Consider the following 26,135-nt stretch of genomic DNA (forward strand, 5'->3'; position numbering starts at 1 on the left):
ATTTTTCAAATGATGGAGATGCGAAATTGGTAATGTGAACAATGTACCATGTGTCGCCATTGAACAAAATGCTGCAAACATTCGTTTGGTGGTCGGAATGTGAGTGCAGTGGTCAATAATTTTGGAAGCGATCCTTCTTTTATGTATTGTTTTATGCAAATCCCTCAATCACGTTTTTCTACGAACTTTTCCAATCGCGCTGTCTGCAATGAAAATAATCCAAGTTACTTCTACACATACCAAACATAAAACTTATCTCTTTCAGATAGCCAGCCAGTCATCCAGCCAATGTTGGAACTTCCAATCATCCAACAATTGGAAACCACGAGCAAAACTAAAATAGTAAAATTAAAAGCTCCTTTGCCGCAAGCACATCTTCACTTCCTGCTTGCATATCGTTGTCACCGTAGCCCAAAGCGCGCGACCAAAGGGAATACGGATAAACTGTTGATATCTTCTGGTTGCTATATATAAAAACACAACGAGAGATTGAGTTACTTGTTCAGGAGCGCACATTTTCTCAAGTGCTTTTCTCTCCAACAAAGATGCTAGAGGGTCTGTATCACGTGTACGCGTGGGTGGCCGTCTGCTGTCGCGTGGCCTAAGGCGTACCGGTTCATTCCTCCGATCCGGGAGCAGCGTAACAATAAGCGACCAAGGACGGACGAGATGGTGGTGGTGGTGGGTGACCATGACCACTTGTTGATTTTGTGTTTTGGTTCCAGCGAGGAATGGCAACAGCTGGAACTCTGTTCTCTCCCGTTTCCGTTCTCTCGGCTTTCGACCGATTGAAGAAAGGATCTCATTTTAGTACAGTGACACATGCTGCGTGTGAGTTTAGTACTTGTGGAAATATTCGAATGATGATATCATTATCACAGCAACCGAAACACGTTTAGTATCGTTCCAGCGCGCGATTCGGTCGGTTTGGTAGGATTTCACCGGGACAACGCATGTTGGTTTGTTTGTGTAAAGTAGAATAGTTACAGTGGTGTAATTACAGGCAAAATTCTGCAGTGCGATTTTCGGATTTGATGTGTTGATGTTTTGTGGGAATATAGCAATATCCACCATGTTTAAAGTAGTGCAATTGAGATGTTTGAAGCATAATTAATTTCAAAATAAGTGTTATGTGTATACACAATCACAACGAATGAATTGTCAAATCATTCAACAGATAAAAAAAATTCATAGAAAAGTGTAATCAAAGTGCTCCTGTACTGACATAAACAAATTTCCCCAAGGCATGGATACTCGTTTTCAAGGATCGAAAGCGAGCGGGGCCGGAAATCCGGTGCGCGACTCAAGCTGCTAGGAACGGAAGACAAAGCGGTTAGTAAAATTATATGTACATTTTTTGTCTTTATATTAAATTTTCTACCATGATGAATGTAAAATGGAAATCTTTCGTCCTGTGGGAGGGGGTAGGGGGGCAATAACACAACTACGGTCTGTTGCAAACAGCGGAAAAAATCTCGCTCTTATATCACCGCCTACGTACTTACCTGGATACTGTCCCATGTTGTTACTGTAAATCTACAATTCCAATGAATTTAGTGCAGGCACGTCTAGCACCTCGAAGGGTGGAACAATAACATACTGTAATTTAATTTGCTTCCTATGATATGAAGGTAAACTGACATTTTATTGTTTGATATGGAAACAACTGCTTATTCCATACGGGCCTCCAGAATATGCTGTTTCAGCAGGTTATCCGTTACTAGGGTTGAGTGACAGGTGTCAAAAAAAGCAAAAGAAGTGGTGCTAGTTCAGGGTGTAATTATTGACACCTTGAACTACTGAACGATGTTGACATCAAATTGCTTTTAGGTGAGTTAAATCCATTAGTAGGAAAAATGTGATACCTATGCATTTGGTACATCAAATTTTCATTAGATTAGGTGTATGGGCATTTCACTACTGCTCCCTCGTTGGTTATGATAATATAATTCTTTGCTTTTAGGGAATTCTGCAGGCATCGAACGAATGATTAAATACCTTAGTTCAACTTTTTATTTTATTTTAGGGACCAAGATTCCTTTAACTTTGATTGGAGTGTCATGATTTCTCCCTTCTGTCACCACACAAGGCACCCGAATGCCAGTATTGGTCTTTTCCTTATTGTGTTGATCCACTGAATGTATTTGGGTTTGAGTCCACAAAATTTGCCGAAAGTTCGTCTGCATTGGCCGAAGATTATGTAAGCTGATGATGTGAGCTGAACAATTTAATTTTGCATCAAGATTTATCCCAAGATATTTAACTTGATCTGCGACAATAAGAGTTAAAGAATTGCAACGGACGGTTGTAATTTTTCGTTGCTTGAAAAGCACCATTGATGTTTTATGAATACACCATTGCTTAACAACACATAAGGCTTGCATCAAATCAAAATGTTTGCTAATGCAAATATTGGTGATCATTATATGATAATCATCGGCGAAACCATATGTCCGAAACCCAAGCTCATTAAGTTTCCTCCACAAGCCATGGGCGACAATGTTCCATAGAAATGGTGACAGCACACCACCTTGAGAACATCCGCAGACACTCAGTTTCCTTATTTCTACTCAGTTTAACGATGAGCACGGATGTCGATTACTAAGCATTGCGTGTATCCAGCCCGCGATATATGAAGGTACTCCGTGCTGTTTCCGAAATGGATTCAAAAGACACGTTGTCAAAAACACCTTCAATATAAAAACCTCCTTAGCTGGATTGCTTTTGCGAAAAAGCTTTTTCAACGTTGTAGACAGCACTGTGTACGAGGGTAGTAGTAGACTTCCCCCGTTGATATGCATATTGCATTGCATACGGCGGGTGCTCATCTAAGCTAGCATCCCGAATATAGTGGTTGATTAAACGGTCCACCGATTTGAGAAGGAAGGAGGTCAGACTGATCGATCTAAAGCTCTTTGCCTCATAAGTGACGCGGCCATCTTGAAGTGTTCATATCCTCTTTGAAGTAGCACTGGAATGATTCCATCTTTACCCGGAGACTTATACGGAGCAAAACTTCCACTGGTCCATTTGATCTATTCGGTTGTCATGATTCTACGAGCAAATGACCAGGAATCAGCACTACCTGAAAAGAACTCAGGAGCAGTCGTCGGTGATGGCTCCGTACAGCCTGGAAAGCGTGTATCAAACAGTTGAGTACTAAATCCTTGTCAGATAAGCTTTCACCATTAGCAGTTCTAATCGGACGCACGTGAAAGACTTTCGATTTCGAAAAAAACTTATTTAATCTACTAGCCTCATTGAGACTTGAGTCATTTGTGCAGAGGCATTTCCAACCATCTCGGATCGAAGGACATTTCAGTATGCTTTGCGAGCCAACTCAAATGCCTCCGACCCTTTCATGCGTCTGCGAATCCAAGCTCTTCTATATAGCTTTTTGAGTATAGCAAGCTCGGCATTCCAACAAGGGTTTCCTCTAGAAGCATGCATAACTTGAAGCAGACAAGCTTCTTTGTATGTTGCTATTATGACTGAGTTTGTTTTATCCACGACCTCATCCACGTCACGAGAGATTCAATCGTCGAAAGCAAGTCGTCAAATCCTCTTCGTAGAGATCCCTGTTCGTAGATTTGGGATGACGATATGTGACGATATCTAGAGAGACGTTTAACTGATGAAAGACGATATACTCATGATTAGATAACGACGATTCGAGCTCGTTTAGTACGAACCAACTCATGCATAATACCGTCAAAGCAGGGAGTTACATCCAACACCTTTTCTCTGCCAGCTTGTGCAAACGTTGGACGATTTCCTACAATTAAGTATATGCATATTACTTAAGTTTGCCATCAATTCGGTGCCTCTAAAATTGATATCTGAGCTGCCCTAAATTGTGTGGTGGCCATTTGCATCACCGCCAATTATGAGGGGAAACCCATTTCTGCCACAGTATGATACAACCCTTTTGAAATCATCCGGAGGTGATGTTTCATTATGCGACAAATATGCCCAACAACAGACGTATTTCTTGTTTATGTTGTCAACAGTCATATTCACCATGATAGCACAAATATCGCGAATTGTGAGGTCGGACATAAGACATCCGTCGATAGCACTATTCGCAAGTACATTCACGAGGTATTTCACGTGGACATATCATGCCATTTTTGTTGAAGGCTACGAAGATGTGGTTAAGTAGCTTTCCAACATAGAAGTTTCCTTTATGGAAATACGGTTCTTGAACCAAAACTATGGAAGCTTTACCCTCCTGCACAAGGCGGGATAGATTCATAGTTGCTGTACGTTTATGCTGAAGATTTCAGATTCTGATTTGTGCTACTATAACCATACTCGATCACAGTACAGTAGGATTCCGTTTTTGGCAACAATATTTTTTTTCAGTTGCCAAAACTGGAACCATGCCAAAAATGGAACCTTACCTTAAATGCTTTTATTTTCAATTTGTGACATCATAAATGTTGCAAGAACATGAATTAATGGAATGAAATAATAGCAAAAATCAACAATTTTAACTTTATTCGCTATGCACGCCCCCATAAAATATAGTAAATATGACTCCTATGTCTGAAAATAAAGTCAAAAGCGATATCCATTATTACAACAAAATGATTATTGAGCATTTATTCAAAAGATTTACTATGAACAAAAATAATGTTGCCAAAAACGGAACTTTTTTGTTGCCAAAAATGGAGCATGCCAAAAACGGAATGTGCCAAAAACAGAATCTTACTGTACTACATATTTTATCCTCAGTACTTATTGCACAGCAACTAGACTATATCAAATACGTTGGCTTATAATTGCCTATAGCGACCCCTGAAATGGGCATTAGGGACATGACCATTATTAGAATCCCACGATTTGCAAAAAACCATATGTCCACTGTGTCAGAGATTCGCTTAACACAATAAGGGTAAAACCCTCGACATTCTGTGCGCGACTGACATATTTTAGTTCTGCAAGCCTGATAAGTCCTCTGCAAGTAGAAACACCTTGACTTAAGGACTCATGCAATAAATTCCCAAAAGGGAAAAATTGAACTAAACCACTTTGTGCGTTAAGGGCACAAGACCTAACTTAAATTAAGTTTTGCTTTTTTGTGTTTCGAATTCATCTCGTCAGTAACTAGCACCATCTGGGTGTCTAGTTAGACGATGTATCTAAAACTAGTACCCAAATTAGCACTAGTTAGACACAAAAAATTCCAAACAGTTCACACGACATATGTGAACGCCTAAAGCCACATGTCCCGTATGTCGTGTGAACTGTTTGGAATTTTTTGTGTCTAACTAGTGCTAATTTGGGTACTAGTTTTAGATACATCGTCTAACTAGACACCCAGATGGTGCTAGTTACTGACGAGATGAATTCGAAACACAAAAAAGCAAAACTTAATTTAAGGACTCATGTTTACATTCGCCTCTTACGACATGGAAGCAGTATTCCAGTGCATTAATTCTGAGATACTTCAACCAACCGGATGCCACAGCCACAAACGACAATTTTTTTTAAGGGTGTATATATGTTGAGATGTGGGAAAAAAGGGAAAAGTTTGAATTTTCGTAAAGGTATGTAGCCATATTTTTATGAAATATTTGTTATATGTCTAGCGTAGTACAATGTTCAATTTGCAATATTCACTTGAGAACATAAAAATATCAATAATTGTCGAAGTTATATCAATTTCCGCAAAACACGTTTTTTTTCAAAGAGGGTTGCCGTGACTACGATTTCAGTCAAACAGCTTAACTGAAACCATCAAACTAAAAAAATCATTAGTAGATGTACTTGTGGTGTCCTCGAACGATTGATTAAATTTTTTTTTCTTTTTGGAAACGGGATGATTTTTCCAAAAAAAAAAACACTATTTTCACCTGAAAAATATTATCAAAAAATTCATAACACTAATATAAAAATTTTGACGAAAAAATGGAATCGTTCAAGGACACGGAAAACTTTCGGTAATCGTAGTCACCGCGAAGACGTTTTTAGGAAAATATGATTTTGAAATAATCGCATTTAAAGTATAAGCCACGCTTCCGTAAGGTAGCAAAATGAAAACGCTAAAAATTTGCGTCTACTCTCTATAAAAATTTTAGATAACATTCTTAAGAACCTGAACTTTACGATAGAAGGATAAATTTTTTTTTGATTTTTTGGCCGACCGCAACATATATAACCCCTTAAATCTATTGGAGATTTCTCGAGTTCTGGCGGAATAATAATAATCGACCGTGATAGAAATATCAATAATCCGCCCTGATAAGCTGCTTAGCTGCTAGTGGTAAACAGTTTGTACCAGGCATAGAACATTACTGACTACGAGCCTTTTACGACAGTATAGAGTTTATGTACCAGCGAATCATGTCGAAATCGATGGGGTCGTGTCCGATTCGAGCTTGAATTGCGCGGATCTACTGAAACACGGCGTTGGCTGTTTGGAAGACCGCATGCTTCAACCAGTGATGATACTGGACTGCAATCGATTGCATTCAGTTTCTTTGACAAGGTTCGTCTGCCTGTTCGCCTTTTTGTGCGTGCGGTGGAGCCAACAAACCTGATTAAAATTATTTTGAAGGTTTTTTGTTTATCAAAACACTTAAAACTTAATTCAAAGTCTATTGAGGCGTTCTGGAAGAAATAATGGTCCAATCAATCCACCCTGAAGTGATATTTTGCTTTTCTGGTTGTTGAATCTGTATTTTTAGTTCAAATATATGAATAAAGGGCGAACACGAAATAATTGCGACACCGAAAATGTCATGCCAATTTTCTTATAATGTATAAAATCAAACCAAAATTTTAGAGTAGTTTTATACATATATTTACTTCAAAAATGAAAAGAAAAGTTAATCGATGGAGCCTTGAGTGTAAAATTGAACGTATTTTCGCTTGATGCCCTCCATCAAAGTCTTTACAGTGTCATCCGGTACCAGTTTCTCAGTTTTTTTCCATTTTCTTAACATGTCCTTCTCGTCTTTGACTGTCTTCTTGCTCTTCCGAAGTTCCCGCTTCATCATTGCCCAGGACTGCTCCACCGGGCGCAGCTTCGGACAGTTTGGCGGATTCATGTCCTTTGGAACAAAATGGACGGAATTGGCATCATACCACACTTTTAGAATAGTGGCATGATGCCAAATCTGGCCAAAATAGCGAAGCTTCGTCGTGCTGCTGCAAGAACGGCAAAAGGCGCTTCTCGAGGCACTTAGATTTGTAGATCTCGCCATTTACTGTGCCCTTTGTCACGAAAGGCTCACTCCTCAGTCCGCAAGAGCAGATGGCCTGCCAAAAGAGATATTTGGAGGCGAACTTCGACATTTTCTTCTTCTTAAATTGGCGTCCACATAGAACTTGCTCTTGCCGGTGAAAAACTCCAACCCCGGAATTTGCTTAAAATCGGCTTTTATATATGTTTCGTCGTCCATCACACAGCAGCCATATTTTGTCAGTATCTTCTCGTAGAGATTCCGTGCCCGATTTTTAGCCGTCGATTGTTGCCGCTCATCGCGGTTTGGGAAGTTCTGTACCTTGTATGTATGTAGTCCAGCTCTCTTCTTTGCATTCTGGACGTAGCTTTGCGACATGCCGATCTTGTAGCCAAATCACAGCTTGATACGTTGGGATTTGCTTTAATCATCCGCTTCACCTTTCCCTCCGTCTTTTTGTTCTCCGGTCCCGGTTTTCTTCCAGTTGCTTTGCCGTGGTCCAACGTCAACCTTTCCTGGAACTGCTTCAACACTCTGGAGACGGACGGACGGTTTCGACTCGCGTTGGTTCACCTCCATTTTCGTTGAATCGAAAAACACGACTTCGAGTTTGACAGCATGTAAACAATACACATCAATGAGAAAGTGTGCAAAATTTGGTTGATTTTTACCCAATGGTAAAAAAGTTATGCCCTGTTTAATGTGTCGCAATAATTTCGTGTTCGCCCTTTATGGATGGTTCTGAAATGAAATCTGTATGGGCACCGCGACAATCCGAATAAATTGGCACAATTTGCACATTCCCTACGTAGTTTGGAGATTAAGCAGCAGGCATCAAAACTTGTATGAGTATTTTGTACAAGCATTTTGGGAAATGGGGGACATTATCCGGGACGTTTTATCATGCGAGACAACGCCTCCTCACTTCAGATTAGCTTCTACAAAAATAGAAAGGCTGCGAAGGAGTATGATTTCCAAATGTTCTTGAGTTAATCTGCGTTCTTTTGTTAATTTGTGAATTACTAACGCTTCATGTGGACTTTTTGTGACACTCTTGATCAAACACGAGGCAGTAACATTCCCAAAAGCCCGATATCATATCACGTGGGTTAGTCATGCATGTTTTGTTGAAAGTAAGGAAGGCAGTGTAAAGTTACTTTCCAATATAGAAGTCGCGCGTGTTTTTTGAGAAGGGCCAATAAGCATGCTGTCGAAATTCACTTTGAGAGAAAATTCGGGAAAACCCGCAACTTGCAGAGAATGGATGTTAACCTTTTATGAAAGAGAAATGTTTTCTCTTTCATCTGTTGCAGTGATTTTTAATTGGCAATTAATGGTTTGTCGAGAATTTACTCTCAAAGTGAATTTTGACAGTATGCTTATTGGCCCTTCTCAAAAACACGCGAGAAGTTCTTTTATGGATGTACGGTTCTTGAATCAATACCATGAAAGCTTCGCCTTCCTGCATAAGTTGTGATAGATTCATAGTTGGTTGTAAACTAGGTTTAAATTGGACACGATCATTTGGTTCCAACAATTTTCGAAGAAATTAATGGCCCGAGAGATTAGCATAACACAGTAAGGACAAAACCCTAAATGCTCCGTGCGTCGCTGGCATAGCCATCGAGTCCTCGGTACGGAACCACACATTGACTCCTGTTTTCAGTCGTCTCCTACGACATGGGAGTTTCTTAATTCTTAGGCAGGCTCGTCTGTACAAATGGAAATTCGATAATCGAAACTCAGCAAAACTTTAAAGAAATACCATCAACCGAAAGTCTCAACGAACTTCCAGCCAACATAAATCTGGCAAAATATGGCTGATCATCGGCAAAAAATTTCGGCGTGAAGAGCGAACGTTCTGCACCGTAATGCTGCATTACAGAGCAGAACGCTCACTTTTCGTAGGGAGTTCGCCCGGTTCTTCCAAGACTCCGTTCGCCTTCGAAAAAAATTCATACCCTACCAATAATTTTAACCATAGCATAGAGAAACGTGCCATTTAATCCAATACATTCTGATTCCTGATTCGGTAGGTTTTTACCACCGGAACAGGTGGTCCGTAGTATAATTCTTAGCCGGTTAAAACAATCACTAACAACACTACACTATCTAGTCTGTTCGAAGAAAGAAGTTGGCATTGAATGACAGCTTCCATAGATGGCCGAACACCCGGGACTTTCATTCAGAAAAGCAAAGAATTTTTGGGAAGATCGTCGATTTGGTGCATGCCAGCCATATTGGATGCACACATTACGATTTCTTGTTCTGACAAAGGTTTTATTGGGATATGACTGTTAAGGTCATCATCCAATGTCCAACGAAAATGGGGCAAGTTGTAATCGTCCAACACAATGGCAGTGTCAGTAATATTACTTATGTCTAACAATTTCTGAATGGCATTACAATGCGCAGAGTAAGTGCAGTATCACTATTAGGCAGATGCACCAATGTTGACAATATAAGCCTAGTTTAAATTCCAATCATCACCACCACGACGCACAGTGGCGGGTCTTCAAACAAAAGTCGGACAAAACCTCAAATGTTACCTAATTTGGCTGACAATCACAATTTAAGCTAATTTTGAGGTGCTGAGCTCATCTTTGATGCCAAAGGTGTAAAATATTAAATGCGTTTTCCTTACAGTGTCATTGAACCTTTCTTATAACTATGATCCCGTTTTCATGATAGATTTTCCGTTACTGTTCACCAATGTCAGCAATATCATAAAAAATGAAGAAAACTACTTTAAATCCATTGTACAACGTGTTGGTTTACTGTAGATTGTTTAACTATTTTCAACAAAACACCATGCGCCTCCATATCAGCAACAAAGCTTCAAAATCTCCCTAAAACTTTTTGCGCACCTAGGCGCAGAACGAGATCGTAATATTCGAAAAGTAGAGGTTATTTCCCATAGAATGTATACTATTGGACCGTTCCGAAATGATTCCGAAATTTGTACAGAACACATTACCGAAAAAAGTATTTTTGATCTGACCACCTTAAACATATTTAAACTAAAAAGTCATAGTTCCAAGCAAATTTACCAAATGTATTTTATTCATTAACCAAGTTCTTTCGTTCCTCTACACAATGAAACTAATTATGCTAAAATCGGACTAAAATCAGAAGAGCAACATGCATTTAAAGTGAACAGAGCAATGGTGTTTTCGGAAATGAAAATCATTAAAAAGTCCGGACTTTGCTACGTTTAAACTCATGTTAAAAATCGTGTTCTTATCCAATTATCATAAAATTTTCAATATACATCATTCAATACATGAGAAATTTAAGAAAAATATAAAATATCAATATTTCAAAAATAAATTTTTGAGGTTTTGGCCAGTCTCCAGCCACTGTGCGACGTCGAAGCTGACTGGAATTTTGGTTCCGGGCGTAACGGTATAGTAAACCCCCCCAAGTGTAAAGTCAACGGATATCACAGATTAACCAAGAATGGCTTTGAGCACAGCTCTCAAGATCTACAAGCGTATGAAATCAACCCAGATATTCCCGCAACGGGCGAGTGATGATGAAAATCGATAGTTGACGCCATTTTAAAATTCGTGATAGCGACAGTCGGTTGTGCAATCTTTTCGATAAACACAACAATACGGGTTTGGTGAGTAAATGTTGAAAATCGATATTTGATGCCATTGGAAAATCCAAAATCTGGTTGAGCAAATTCTTGACAACTCGCTTGCTTTTGCTGAATCGGAAGGCGTTGTGTTGGATTTTGATATCATCAATTTTCAATCCTGTGCCGAAAATGCCCATAATGATGAGATTAAAGAGAATTTTGCTGAAGCGGAAGTAGCCATCTTGGATTTTGAAATGGCTTCAGATACCGATTTCCGTCATCTATTTGCCCCCCATTCCAACCTTTAATAGTAATAGTTATCTAAGAATATGTTAAACTGTACAGTATCGCACGTACTCAAACATGTTTTACGAATCAAGATAGTTAAAAAAGAATTTGTATGTGGAATTTACTTCATAAACAAATTAAATCATAAAAAAAGTAAAAAGAGTTCGTGTAAGGAGATTTCAGTGTATCATGAACGTGGAAACGTTTTCTGTGATCAGCACAAAAAAGTGATTAAAATACTACGAACTATGAACCCTGAATAATATTGGAAGAGCTGTGAAATTGTATACGTATAATTCTAATGATGATGCAGAAAATAGCATATTTTATGAAAGTGGAAATGTATTTTCTAGTTTTAGAACCATTTCACGAGTACAAATTTTGTTTACAAGTGTGAGTGAAAGATAAGTGAAAGTAGCTTTGAGACTAAAATCAATAAATCACATTCGATTCTATGTTTCAATTACGAAAGGAAGATTTGGCACAGAATTTTGGCAAAACAATAAAGGCATTTTGTATTATCATATCGTTAAATAACCATTTATTTATTTATTATATCTAGTTAGGTAGAGAATCCGGCCGGCTTAAAGAATTTCTCGAACGCAAAGAATAATAAAAACCATCTAAACATGATATCAGTCATTTAACGTTTAGATGAAAATAATTTCAGCGAGTATGATATGCTAAAAGGAGCAACAAAGTAGTACAGATGCAAACCAATTAAAACATCGCCAGATAACAGCTTTTAAAGCAGCTTGATGTAGCAAACATGTCACCGAATCCAATTATCTCCACTGAGCGTTCATGATTTGAATGGTCAATAAATCAATCGGATCAACAATTACCGCTGCTGGGTATCAACCACTAGATCCCACAAACGAGTATTTCCATAATTGATGGAATTTAACTGGTCTGTGGCTGATGTGTGTAGTAAACAAAAAAAAAAAATATCAGCACTCCAGGAAGCAATTTATTGTACCAAAATATTACCACTGCATTCGTATGAATACATTTCTAGAAATATTAACTTATTCCGATATTTAACCACACATCATAACATGGACAATTGATAAATTTGTTATAACGACCGACAACCGACTTCCAAGAGCTCCCGATATTGAATAGTACCTATCTATTGCAAGCACAATTTTGAAATTTAGCCTCCGTGAATTTCCAGTGTTCGCCACCAAAAACTATAGTAAATAATACCCCTCTAACCATTCATTGTGGCATCTACTTTGCATTGCACATAAAGAATCTTATGGAATATATCAGCACACATTTAGTAAAATGTCACGCTCGTCGGATATGTGCCAAGAAATCGTTTGTCGAGTTCCATCCGAAAATAATGGCGTTTTTTCGTGTCACATCACAGAATCGGGAAAAAGGAGGTTGTTCGCACAAACAGAGCATAAATTAGTTTACACATCATATATTCAGCACGGCAGTGCGAAGAACCCGCGAGCATATCGGTTTTATGGTCCGCAAAGGAGTCATTTTATCAACCGTATTGATGGTTTGAGGTGGGGATGTTTTATCTTAAGTATCACAAAAATTTCTCATTTTTAGGCACGACTGTTAAATCGATGGTTCGGATCAGTGCATTGTTATTTACCAATATGCTTTTTGATTTGAAATTTGTGCGCTAAGTTTGAACCACTCTAATGGAATGCCATAGCAGAGTTAATGTAATGTATACCTGTTATAGATTTCATTGACATTAAAAATTGACAACCTTTTTAATTCATATGTATTGGTGCTTTTTAACGTGGTAGTTCCGATGTTGTCAGCGAAGGCACTGGTTTCATAAGCCAACCGTCGTATGATTGAGTAGTTTCAGTATGTTAGAAGTCTGATATGAAAAACTGAAAAACAAAATCATTTCGTGAAAATAAACAAATTGTAAGTAGGCGTTTGCCCATTACTCGGGTTCAGGTTTGCCCAGCGGACCCTTCTTGTCAGGGCGCCTTAGGTACCTCTATTAGAATTTCGGTCTTTCATACATAAACAAAAAAAGTAAACAAACAAAATAAATTAACAAATTTACCGACTTTTATTTCCCCTACTCCTCCATTCCACTGCTGCTGCTGCTGATGACTTACTGCTGCGGGCGGTTTCTTCCGACCGGCCGGGACAACAACGGCCGAGTTCTCCCGGCTTACGTTGGCTGCTCCGGCAGCGGTCCTTAACAATTGGCTAGGGAAGTGAGCTTGGCTCTTTTGTTGGAACCTTCCTAGCGACGTTGGTAACGAATCATCGGATTCCTTTGCTCACCACAACACTGAAAACCATTCGATGAAGAAAATAACAAAACAAATTCTTGTTTTCGTAATTAGTTGATTTCAACAGAAAAATGAAAAACGTAACTAAATTTTCTCTTAATTTTGCGAGATTCTCACATAATAGTTATTGAAAATTATTATTGATTTTGATTCAAGGCGCACATCATACGAAATGACAGCAAAGTAGCTCAGATCCACACCTTACTGAAATACATCAAGGTAGCGACAACAACTATGTTCAGACACGCTGGGCATAACGGTTAAGCACGTAGGTAGTTGTCTCAGCTTGGAACGCTTGTTTTAGCCTGGACGCAACTACCAGAACCAGTGCACAAAAAAACGGAAATTCTACTGACCTCATTTTGGTTTTACCTAGTTTTTCTTTAAAAACATTTCAATAAAGGGATGATTTTGATTGACATTTTTTTCAATACATGTGTACTGAAAGTTGAAAGTATTGCCGAAAATTGTCAAAACCATTCTATTTCGGATTTAGTCGATTATGTAGTAAAATTTCAATTGACAAATGTAATATGCAATATGATCATTATTTTTCATCTTTTGAGATTCCAAACTAGATGTGGAATAAGTATGAAGTTTTTTTGTAGTGCTGGCTGACTAAATAGAAAAAATTATACCTTTCATCTAAAATTGAAATCATCAATCAACTACCAACAATCCTTAAATACCTTTGGCTATTTCGTCTCATTTAAGAGTTCTGTTTACAAAAAGATAACATTATGAGAAACATAATTCTGCATTATATTGAAGTGTGAATTACTGACATACGGAATATTTCAACAATTTACCTTTCATCCGTCGGTCGGTGAAACAAAACGTTTGAAATATCCTAAGTTGTATTTTACGATGAAGCAGTTTAATTCAACAATGAGATTAGTTGAATTCTAGTCGTTTGTGTCTTGGCTGAAAAGGTAGTGTAACGGCATATGCAATTGTGTCTGGACTAAAACAAGCTTTAGCTTAGGTAGTTTTTTAAGTTTTGTGCTTTAGCTTTTTAAGTTTTGTGCTAGGCTGAAACGTTCGTGTCCAGACTGAAACTGACAGCATCAAACCAACAACATTGGATTATTGTTTTCAACAAAAATTTAGTTCGCCCAAATATTAACTAGACGAAACCAAAAACTCAACTAATTTTTTAGTTGAAATTGTAATGAATCGGTTTTCCGTGAAGGAATCCCGGAAGACACCGTAGTGTTTTTCCCAGGTGGCGCCGTCGTCCTACCTGCTTCCCTCTCCTTGACTGTTAGCTGTAGAGGAAAGCAAAGCTCGTTCGATTTATCCTCTACAGCGAGAGGGGCTGCAGGCTGGTGCGTCGGATCCAAAACTCTTTTGCACTTAGCTTCCCTTGGCGGCGATCCGGCACCACAAAACAAAGCGCACCCGGACCACGGGCCGGCACCTTTCGACAGGATTTTCACTGTGACTCGCGCGCACAGATCCAAACAGTTACGGTGGCGGGAACTGTTCCGAAAACAAAATACACATTCTGGACGTCTGTTCTCGGTCGTGGTCCGTCATTTCCTATCACGCTTTTCGCACTCGATCGAAACAAACACCAACCGCCTCGCCCCATAGCTGTCATCGCTGATCCGTAGCATTTCAGCACACATTTTTCAGCAAAAAGAGAGCTGTGGCCTAACTAATCCCTATGTTACTTATTCACAAACATAAAACAAAAATTATCTAACCTAGCTGCACGAACAAAACCGTTCACATACGCGAAAATGAGCAAAATTTACGTGAAAAAGTGAACGGTACCGAACAGCGGTTAGCATAATTTTACATGTCAACAAATACACTCTACGGAGTGTATACCCACAAATAGGTATATTTCCACCCAGTGCTAAATTGTTACCCTGACGGGTTAGAAAATGAATAACGTAATGAAGATGTTTTATTGTAGAATAAATTTAAGCTATTAATATAGAGGGTTCCGTTTCAAAATATTGGCTGCGGCAGCCGCATCAGATTTCGTTCCACTATATTTAGCAGAATGATTTGATTTTTAGGCCATTTTGTCGAAAATATGTTCAGAAATATTGTATTAAAATGTAGTGTGTATAACATGCAAAAATAACGAAAAAACAGTGTTCAAAAAAATCTTTCGAAAATTACTCGGAAATGGTGAAAATGTTCAGCTCATCTCAGTCAGAGCCATCAATATGGTGCACCAACCGAACACTTAAATGATGCAAAGTTTTAAATATAGGTCCGCTACAGATTTGTTTCTGTTATCATTCGTATTTGGCTGCTTGGTGCGAACAGAGGTTTGTGCGATATCGAGAAGGAAATATTTGAGAGCTGTATATAGCTGCACACCTAGAAAAAATAGTGTAAATTTACGTCTCCTGATCCTGACATATACGAGCATCAAAAATGACTTAGTTTTACGTTTGATTTTAATTTTACATGACGTTGAATTTCGTAAATCATGTAATTTTACTCCTCATACAGCGTTTGTTCTGAATGGTAGAAAGTGTAATTTTATGTCATTGCGCATGTAAAGTTTATGTTTCATGTAAAATTAAACGGAACATGGTAATGTTCCTTCATTTCGTAAATTACGTTGAATTGTGTCATGTTTGCAATTACGTCAACGATAAAATTCAGATTTTTTTGGTGTGTGGTGGATGTATCAGTTTGGGTCGTTACGTGCTACTTGCAGAGGCTATTCGCTTTGGCTACACACACGAAAAAACCAATTTAAATCATGTGACTGAAGTACCGAGCCGCAAATCTCTTTGTTCGAAGCTCGATGGAAGTGAACTGATTTCATTCGAAATCAATTGAGATTGTGATTTCAGTCGGTTTCAGCAAGTCTTGTCAAATGCCCAAAGACTGTATGACTGACCACCAGGAGAGTAGGCGATTATTAGAATTCATCTTCGTGGATTGATTTGTGCAGCTCCGTGCTAGTAACCAGGACTAATTGGATCAAAAATCTCCCGCCCGGAGAATATTTCCTTTGGCAAACAAATTAGCCCTTATTAGCGCAATCAAACCACTCAAAGTTAAATTTTAAAATCGCCAACTATTGTTTTTATTTCCTGTGGGGGGAAAGATACATACATATGAAAAAAAACGGTTTTAAAACATCCGACTGAAGCTCGTTCCTGATTGGTTCCCGCTAATTTCATGTACCGATGCAGCAAATATTCAGGAAGAATGGAGATTTTGGTCAGTTTCTATAAGTTAACCTTGATAGATGGACTACATTTCAACACGGGAGAGAATGTGATTATTAAGATTCAGTCGGCTCCGTGAACTGTCTGTAACAATAAGTTTGTGCTAGCCCCCCTCTGAATATCTTGACCAAGCATAAGTCTCCGCTAAAAAAGTTCAAATTTGTATTCTGTATTCCTAGTTTTAAGATAGTTGTAATTTTACCTCTTTGTTAAAACTATTGTCCCCCATCTTGTAAATAGAATTGTATCCCTAGTTTTAAAACACCTGCGAATTTTCTCATAAATATTTGTTCCCCCTTTTGTGTACCAAACTATATTGTTAGTTTTAAGATAACTGTAAATATTTCCTAAAAATTATTACTATTGAATTCCTTGTTTTAACATTTTTTCATAAAAAAAATCTTTTGCCCCCTCTCTTATATATAGAATCTTATTTCTAGTCTTAAGATAGCTGTAAATTTTTTCTTTTAAAAAAAAATATTTCAACATTGTAACCTCTTAGTTTTAAAATATCCAAAATGTAAAAACAAAAGAATTTGGCACCGCCAAGCTAACGCATTTGTGCCTATCAAATAAACGAAATGAATAAAAAAAAATAACTTTGTGCTAGTAACGAGGCCCATTTGGAACAAAAATCTCCTATTCAAAGAACCTTCTCTTTTGAAAACGTATTAGTCCTTATCAGCGCTATCAAACAGTCAACCTAGAATTAAATTTGAGCATCATTTCCTTTATTTTATTTCCTACGTGTCGAAATTAGCATACATACATTTTTATTCATCTAGCTGAAGCTCATTCCTTATTGATTCCCCCTAATTACAAGCAACGCGCCGCAAATCTTGAACAGTTTTTGTTCGAAGCTCCTCATTCTTTCTCGATGAAAGTGAACTGATTTCATTCGATGGCCAGCCAATTTGGTTTCGAACGCAAACTGAACCAAGTACAAGTGCGGTATCATTCGTGTGTTACACTCGCACGGGCAACATACGCTCGTTTAGTCGCGGTACAGGAGAAGAGGTGAAGGAAAAGCAAGAATCCCGCTTGGTTCGTGCCGGTCTCCTGTTTCCTGTACATCGTTTGCTGAGAAGGGTCACTAAGCAGAGCGTTTCGGTGCCGAAGCACCCGTCTACATGGCAGTAGTGAATATTTTGCCATCGTATTGGAGCTAGTAGGCTCCAATACGATGGCAAGATGCTGCTCGTGATAACAAATAGATCAAAAGAAGGCCTGCGTAACTTAAAAAGCAAATTTTCTTTCCGAAACAACGAAAAAATCGCCCTTTTCAGGGTGACTATTTTTTCGTATAAAGCATTAAATTGTTTTCACTACAGGCCGCGGCGCGAATAATAATTATTCTTCGCTACTGCTGCTGCTGATGCTGGCTGCTAATACAACAGTGAAATGAATAGCGAGAAAAACCGATTCGCGGGAATACGTACTACTATTACTCTCTCGTTCGTTTTGTTGTCATGTGCCATTTCATTCCTTTCAGCTACTAATGCTAGATACTATAGACACTCATAGTAATAGACCAGCGAAGGTACTTTTATCAAGCAAAACAAATTGTCAAGATCCGGAGCCAAACGAGCATGACGTCATGCAATGCAAACAAGCAGAACAAGTCTCGACAAACATGTCAAATGGTCCTAAGTGCAAATGAGAGCCTCTCTTTGTTTACTTTCTCTTTCGATTATTACGGCGTCATCTTAAAACTTTTCCATATTGTTTCAGGATATCGGAAAACTCTGATTTCGAGTAGCTTATTCTGCTAGGAGTTTAGTAACAAACGTATAAACTGCCGAGTTATTAGCGAAAGAGAAAGTAAACAAAGAGAAACTGTCATTTGCACGTAAGACCATTTGACATGTTTGGCTAGAAGTATTGCGATTTAATTTAGTAAATGTATTTTGTAATTCACAGTAGGCTTCACTTTTCATGTCCGCATTTGTATTTTACAATGTTATTTAGAAAGATATTTATTGTGTTCTATTTGACTGCATAAAAAGCATTTTACCAACGATTTTTACGTTGATTTTACTTATGCTCTTTTTCGTCGAATTTGTGGTTTTAAAGAAATTGGATTTTTTTTGCTTTTCTTTATTTCCTGTTACTCAGTATCAAACGTATAACTTCTCTTTTGATTCAAATGTTGAACCTCTTGAAAAATTATTTTGACAAAAACAGATGATCGAATGCAATCGAGCACGTTCGAGCTTGCACATTTTTGGGTGATGCCAGTTTAACATGCTTGTTTTTCTAGTTGCCAGTTTTGCGGGTTTTACACCCGCGAGTCTATTACTATAAGTGTTTATACTAGACCAGTGTTGTCATACGTACTTTCAGTTTTTCATCAATAACATTCCCACAATATTTTCAAAGAATGTTGCAGATTTGAAAAGAAGCAAAATAGTTAGCGAAGGAATTTTAATTTATTAACCATAATTATCATAAAGAATCATTTGAAAATTTTCCATTCAAACGTGATTCCGGTATATATCATTGTATTTGAATTAACATTCCGAAGTGTAGTCATGCCGTTTAGGTTATGTCGCAGACATTATCCACCCATCTTTTTTTTAACATGCGTCATGAATGACGTAATTGTATCATGAACAAAGGGTAGGAAGTGATCGAATCATTTTTTCACGTTCAACTAAAGTGTATTGTATTGTATTTTATATATACATTTGAACTACCCGAAGGTGTATGCATGAAAGAAATCGAATTCACATAGGTTCTGGTGAAATCGGTGTGAGATTATTTTCCACAAAAAAAAATGTGCTTTTCCATTGTCAGATTGGTGGATAAATTCGGCTGACTTAGGTACTTATACGAACAAAAAATTACGATACCCTGTTCCTATATTTTGCGAAATTTGCGTAGGTAATTTTTACCTTTTCGGTGATTGAAAAATAAATAACCGATCAACGTTTGAAAGTCGAAAATGCCGAGCACAGAATTGCTGGCTCAAGCAACGAAGGGGGCCGAATCGAGCAGTAATTTTAAGAATTACTCAATTTCTGCAATTGTCTACCTCAAGCGAATGCCATCGACTCGGAAGTCATACATAATAGGGGATTGCCAAAATTTTCGGCTAATAAACATGTAGGTGCTTGTGTGTGTTCACTATAATATCGTTATGTTTAAGGTTGGCAATAGCTTACCTTCAAAAATCGTCGTTCACCGATGGTTTTTCGTGTAGACTTATTAGGACGCCGAGGAACGTGTTTGAAATTTGAATCAAGGTTATATGATATACATTTATTCTTCTAGTTAGTGAGAAAAATCTAGTATGGCTGGAGTAATCTATCCTGCAACACATGCCAGCATAAACGGACCACCGTTTTACATTTCTTACAAAAGAAATGTATAGGATTCGCTCAAACTTTGAAAACTTTTTCCGAGGCCCGGAGGGCCGAGTTTCATATACCATATGTGTGTATGTGTATATGTATGTATGTACAAAATGTCATGTAATTATCTCAGCAATGGCTGAACCGATCTTAATGAAACTAGTTTCAAATGAAAGGCCTAACGTTGCCATTTGACACTATTATTTTTGATTTTCGATATGTTGTTTACTTTCTGAGATATGGGCGATTTTGTCAAAACACAGCAGGTTTTTTGCAAATAACTTTCAAAAAATAAAATATTGTCCCACAAACCGCACATAAATAGAAAACTTGTAAAAATACCTTTCTAACAAGCTATAGATTGTCTAAATCCGTGCACGAGCGGCGGAGATATTAAACATTTTGTATTTTTAGTCCTCGCTTACCAATTTCCACTAGCTAAAAATGAGATTGTTTCATACATAGTATTGCTTTACTGGTGTTTTAGAGGCAAAACTAAACCGATTTTGAATATCGGGGTATGAAAACACATGTACGTGATTCAAGGAATTCGATGTTGAGAACATTTTGTGAATTACCTTTATAATAAATGAACTATTTCTCAAAAATCAATATATAAGATCACTTCAAAGACAAAATAATGTGTTGATAAAGAAACAGCGATTTTTAGTATTTATTCCTTGGATTAGGCATTGCGTTCAATCATGAGGTAAATGTTGGATGGTATATCAATACACATATCAACAAGTAATTCACCTAGTAGTGAGATAAAAGATTTCTAATATAATTATACTCGTGGCGTCACCGAAAGCAACTGTATGGTTGAAGCCCAAAAATCTAGCGAAAATTTAGCTCTTTTGCAAGATTTAGGTTATACTGGTTGTGGCGCAAAAATTACTACTTACATTATTTATGACAAGAATGTAAGAAATCAATATATCATAATAATATACATATAAAAATAATGTCACTGCATTAACCATCATTTGCCATTCCTCACACGCCCCCCCCCTCTCTCTCTTTCTCTCTTTTTCTCTCTCTCTCTGTCTCTCTCTTCTATCGCATCTATCTAGCTATTTCTGTATCCATTTCTAAGTTGTGTGATAAGATCTTCTGCCAATCTGAAATATTTATTAATTGTCATTGCGAAGGTTTGAGAAAACAAAACTATTTCTTGTCTGCTGCTACATCAACTCAACTTTAATTCAATTGTATTCAAAGCCTGTATCTACACTATAATTAAGGAAATTCATGGCTATATCAGAAAAATATTTGGCTTAACTGGGTAATATGAAAGTTTTACGATGGAAATTTTCAAAAGAGACATTCCACGTGCGATATTTAAACTATTCGTATCTCTATTGAATTTTGAATGAAATATATGATCAAAGACTGAAAGCTGAAGCCAGCAGGATTGAACTTGTCATCAACGTTTCGAAGACAAAATGCATGAGAGGAAGAGGTTCTAGAGACGACAATGTGAACCTCCCACCCGAGTTCGGATTGACGGTGACGAAATCGAGATGGTCGACGAATTCATGTATTTGAGCTCACTGGTAACCAACGACAATGATAACAGCAGAGAAATTCAGAGACGGATCTTAGCGGGAAATCGGGCCTACTTTGGACTCCAGAGGACGCTCCGGTCGAACGAAATTCGCCGCCGCACGATCTTCAAGACGCTGATTAGGTCGGTGGTCCTCTACGGCCACGAGACCTGGACTATGCTCGTGGAGGACCAACGCACCCTTGGAGTTTTCGAACGAAAGGTGTTGCGTACCATCTATGGTGGCGTGCAGATGGAAGACGGAACGTTGCGCAGGCGAATGAACCATGAGTTGTATCAGCTGCACATTCGTTGTATTGGTACGAACTTTCATGAAAAATAACGGATTAAAGACCAAATATATCCACAAATTAGATCCAGGAAAAGATGTTTCCCAAAGTACGCACTCTCGATGGGGGATGCAACTACAATGTGTCTAAAAAACTTTGAAATATCTACCTGTCTCATTCACGAATCGCATTCTCCCTGTCGTTCTCTGTTCAAGGGGCGTGAAAGCACATGTGACATGGTCTCACTTTACTATTTTCAATTGCGCGTAATACTGGACCAGTAAATTCTATTCTGTACATAAATCTTTTTTTCGGGAATATGTGACCTAAAAGTAAACTTCGAATCCCAAAGTAAATTGAACGTTCCAGGATCCTGATAACTAATTAAGGTACAACAATAAAGTAGAAACACCAGATAATCTTAAAACGACGCCGTCAAGTAAACAAGCATGAAAACAAAAAGAATAATACCAAAAAAAAGATGGAAGCCCTAGAAAGTCCATTGCATATTTATTGGCCTTTTCTCAGAAGATAAGATTTTCAAAAACCTTTCAAAACTTTCAGATGCAATGGTTCTCAAATTCGTACAATCCGGTTTATTCATTTTCTTTATTCAAAAATGTTTTTAGCTTCAAATATATGACCATTTCATTTCAATTAATTGTTTCATTCAGCATCTTTTTATTCGTTTTGTTCATCTGCGTTCATTTTACTTATTTTATTCGTTTCATTCTTTGGAATCACCCTGATCAGTTTATTCTTTTTGTGCATTTTACTCATATCATTCATTTAACTTATTTTATTCATTGTTTTCATTGTATGCATTTTATTAATTTTTTCCAGTTTATTAATTTTGTTCAGTTTCTTCATTTTAATAATCTGACTACTTTTTCAGTTTTAATCATTTCATCCAAATAATTTATTTAATTCAATTTTTTTGTCTTTATGTTAATTTATAACCTTTTACCACTGTTTAATTTTTCATTTTAATCAATGTATTTTATTCTGCTCATTTTCTTCTTTTTATTCATTTTATCACTTCAGTTCATTTTGTTTATTTGATTCGTTTGTTTTATTTAAGCATTTCATTTATTTTTTACTTTATTCATTTTGTTCCTTCATTCTTTTTATTCATTTGATCCATTTCATTAATTTGATTCATTGTATTCACTGGATGGATTAAATCAATTTGATTCATTAAATTCATTTGATTCATTTGATTCATGTGATTCATATGATTCATTTGATTCATTTGATTCATTGGATTCATTTGATTCATTTGAGTCATTTGAGTCAATTGATTCATTTGATTCATTTGACTCATTTGATTCATTTGATTCATGTGATTCATTTGATTCATTTGATTCATTTGATTCATTTGATTCATTTGATTCATTTGATTCATTTGATTCATTTGATTCATTTTATTCATTTGATTCATTTGATTCATTTGATTCATTTGATTCATTTGATTCATTTGATTCATTTGATTCATTTGATTCATTTGATTTATTTGATTCATCCGATTCATTCGATTCATTCGATTCATTCGATTCATTTGATTCATTTGATTCATTTGATTCATTTGATTCATTTGATTCATTTGATTCATTTGATTCATTTGATTCATTTGATTCATTTGATTCATTTGATTCATTTGATTCATTTGATTCATTTGATTCATTTGATTCATTTGATTCATGTGATTCATGTGATTCCTGTGATTCATGTGATTCCTGTGATTCATGTGATTCATTTGATTCATCTGATTCATTTGAATAATTTGATTCATTTGATTCATTTGATTCATTTGATTCATTTGATTCATTTGATTCATTTGATTCATTTGATTCATTTGATTCATTTGATTCATTTGATTCATTTGATTCATTTGATTCATTTGATTCATTTGATTCATTTGATTCATTTGATTCATTTGATTCATTTGATTCATTTGATTCATTTGATTCATTTGATTCATTTGATTCATTTGATTCATTTGATTCATTTGATTCATTTGATTCATTTGATTTATTTGATTCATTTGATTCATCCGATTCATTCGATTCATTCGATTCATTCGATTCATTCGATTCATTCGATTCATTTGATTCATTTGATTCATTTGATTCATGTGATTCATGTGATTCATGTGATTCATGTGATTCATTTGATTCATTTGATTCATTTGATTCATTTGATTCATTTGATTCATTTGATTCATTTGATTCATTTGATTCATTTGATTCATTTGATTCATTTGATTCATTTGATTCATTTGATTCATTTGATTCATTTGATTCACATCTTTAATTTTATGCATTTCATGTTCAGTCATTCGTTTTATTTCATTCAATTTGTTAGTGTGAGTCAATTATTCTTAATCTTATAACTATTTCTATATATAATCTTAATTTTTATTTAATAACCTAATCTAATTTGATTCGTGTATTTGATAATTTTGATTTACATTAATTTTTCTACTCATTTTATGAATTTAAAAACCTATTATTTCATTTTTTGCTTTACTTTTTTATTTCGGTCGTTTTGTCGATTTCTATAATTTATTCAGTTTATTCGAGATTTTATTCGTGCAAGACTAGAAACTGTTTTCATCCCACCTCTAGTTGGGTGCCTACTTCTCGTGAGTTCTGCAAACTAATCCAATAGTGAAATGTGTAAGAAATGTCTCATCTCACTGCTAGGTGGATTAAATCGGTTTTTTCTTTTTACACAAACTACTCCAGACAGGGCTAGCGGATAGCGTGGGTAGTATGTGTAGTACTACCCACTCGAAAATAACCGAGAGGGGAAACACCCACTCGAAAGTTTGGGACAATCTAAAACCTGAAATTAACCCCATATTTCTCTTGCGCACAAAATGCATGCGTCTGAAATTTCCAGATGCACAATAATTTCATTTTTTTATTGAGATACTAGTGTCTTTTGGATTACAATTTACATTTTTTGAAAATATGGTATAATAATTAGGATTTGTTTAAAATTTAAACTTATTTTTTAGTAATACTAAGGGGAATATATTTTAACACATCTACATCTTAAAACAAGGAATTCAGATCTATATGTAGAGTAAAATATTAGTGCATTTTTATTCAGAATAATGGATGCAGTTAGAAATATTTTCAAAAAATGGATATACAATTTGTTTTTATTATTTGATTAACAATTGAGAAAAGGAGAAACGCTAATAGGCTTATTATAAGGAAGGCAAAAGAGGAATTGATTTCAGCATCAGAGTAGAAGAGACCGTATCAGGGAAAGTGAATAGATATATTTGATTTACAGTTCAAAACTAAAACTGTGTTTTTTCTCACAACTCGTATAATTTTATTTCGAAAATGTTTATGCCATTGTGTTCCTCATACATTTTCACACATAAAACCGTCTAAAACTTCAATATAACTTGAGGCATTCCCTAGATATAGTGATTTGAAGCAAAAAACTCACAATTTCTCATCATGTTTCTAGCTATATCTAAGTAACCAAGTAGAATTTCTAAATTCTGAAAACGCCACTTTGTAGAGATTTTTCAAACAAGTAATGTGGCATATCTAACTCAGTTTACCCCAAAATGGCGTTTGTCATAAGATAGCACAACAGCGACGATATAGGGAAATCGAGGATAGCTAGCACATCTCGGACTGGAACGAGGCCGAAGGGATTCGTTTAACGGAGATCTGGTGCTAGGGCACTAGGCGCACGACCAGACAACATGTTTCATATTGCGATAATCGTCATCGTAAGCGCAGAAACCGCTCTCCACGACCCCACTACACCGGAGATGCTCAATGCTCATCCAATGTATAATGACTGGACATGACCCGAGATATCATCCGAATGAAGTCACGAGCCTTATCCATCCCCTTGAACCAAAGCTTGTTTGTGCCTTTGGGATTCCTAACCTTCCATTGTTCAACGAAATTTCGAGCGTCCTCTGACAAGAAGTACTGAAAAACTCGTTGAAGCTGCGTGATCTTTCATGAATATCACCATCTAATGCCTAACTGTACACCTTTTCTCACTACCATTCTAATCTAAGTGTCAGTGGAGCAATGCGAAAAAAATTCAAACTTAGATAATCTGATATGTTTTATCAGATAAAGAACTAAGAAACTCTCATGTCTTCCCCAGAAAATGCAAGGAGTGCATTCCACGCTCCATCGAATGGAGAGCATAGAAGCATCATTAAACGAAGGCTACAGTGTCATCATTAAACGAAGGCTACAGTGATATGCGCACTACAATGCTTAGCACGAGCATCTTTGCTGTCAGATAAATGTGTGTTTTGAAAGAGCATTACGTTTAAATAAAGTATTATCATTTCATCGCGAAACATCAATTGTTAGAGTGTAGTGCTGGAATGCTGTTGTCGCCTA

At 36.8% G+C, this 26,135-nt stretch overlaps 1 protein-coding gene across 1 annotated transcript in view; it reads left to right on the forward strand.

The window, feature by feature from the left end:
• The first annotated feature begins 913 nt into the window (after positions 1–913).
• LOC131693374 (prolactin-releasing peptide receptor) overlaps positions 914–26,135 on the forward strand; it is a 359,374-nt gene continuing 334,152 nt past the window's right edge. Inside the window, exon 1 of the mRNA XM_058981139.1 lies at positions 914–1,332. The gene's annotated coding sequence lies outside the window, so the exon portion shown is untranslated. The remainder of the gene's footprint in view (positions 1,333–26,135) is intronic.

Source organism: Topomyia yanbarensis, chromosome 3 (assembly GCF_030247195.1).
Source record: "Topomyia yanbarensis strain Yona2022 chromosome 3, ASM3024719v1, whole genome shotgun sequence".
In the NCBI taxonomy this organism is placed as follows: Eukaryota; Metazoa; Arthropoda; class Insecta; order Diptera; family Culicidae; genus Topomyia; species Topomyia yanbarensis.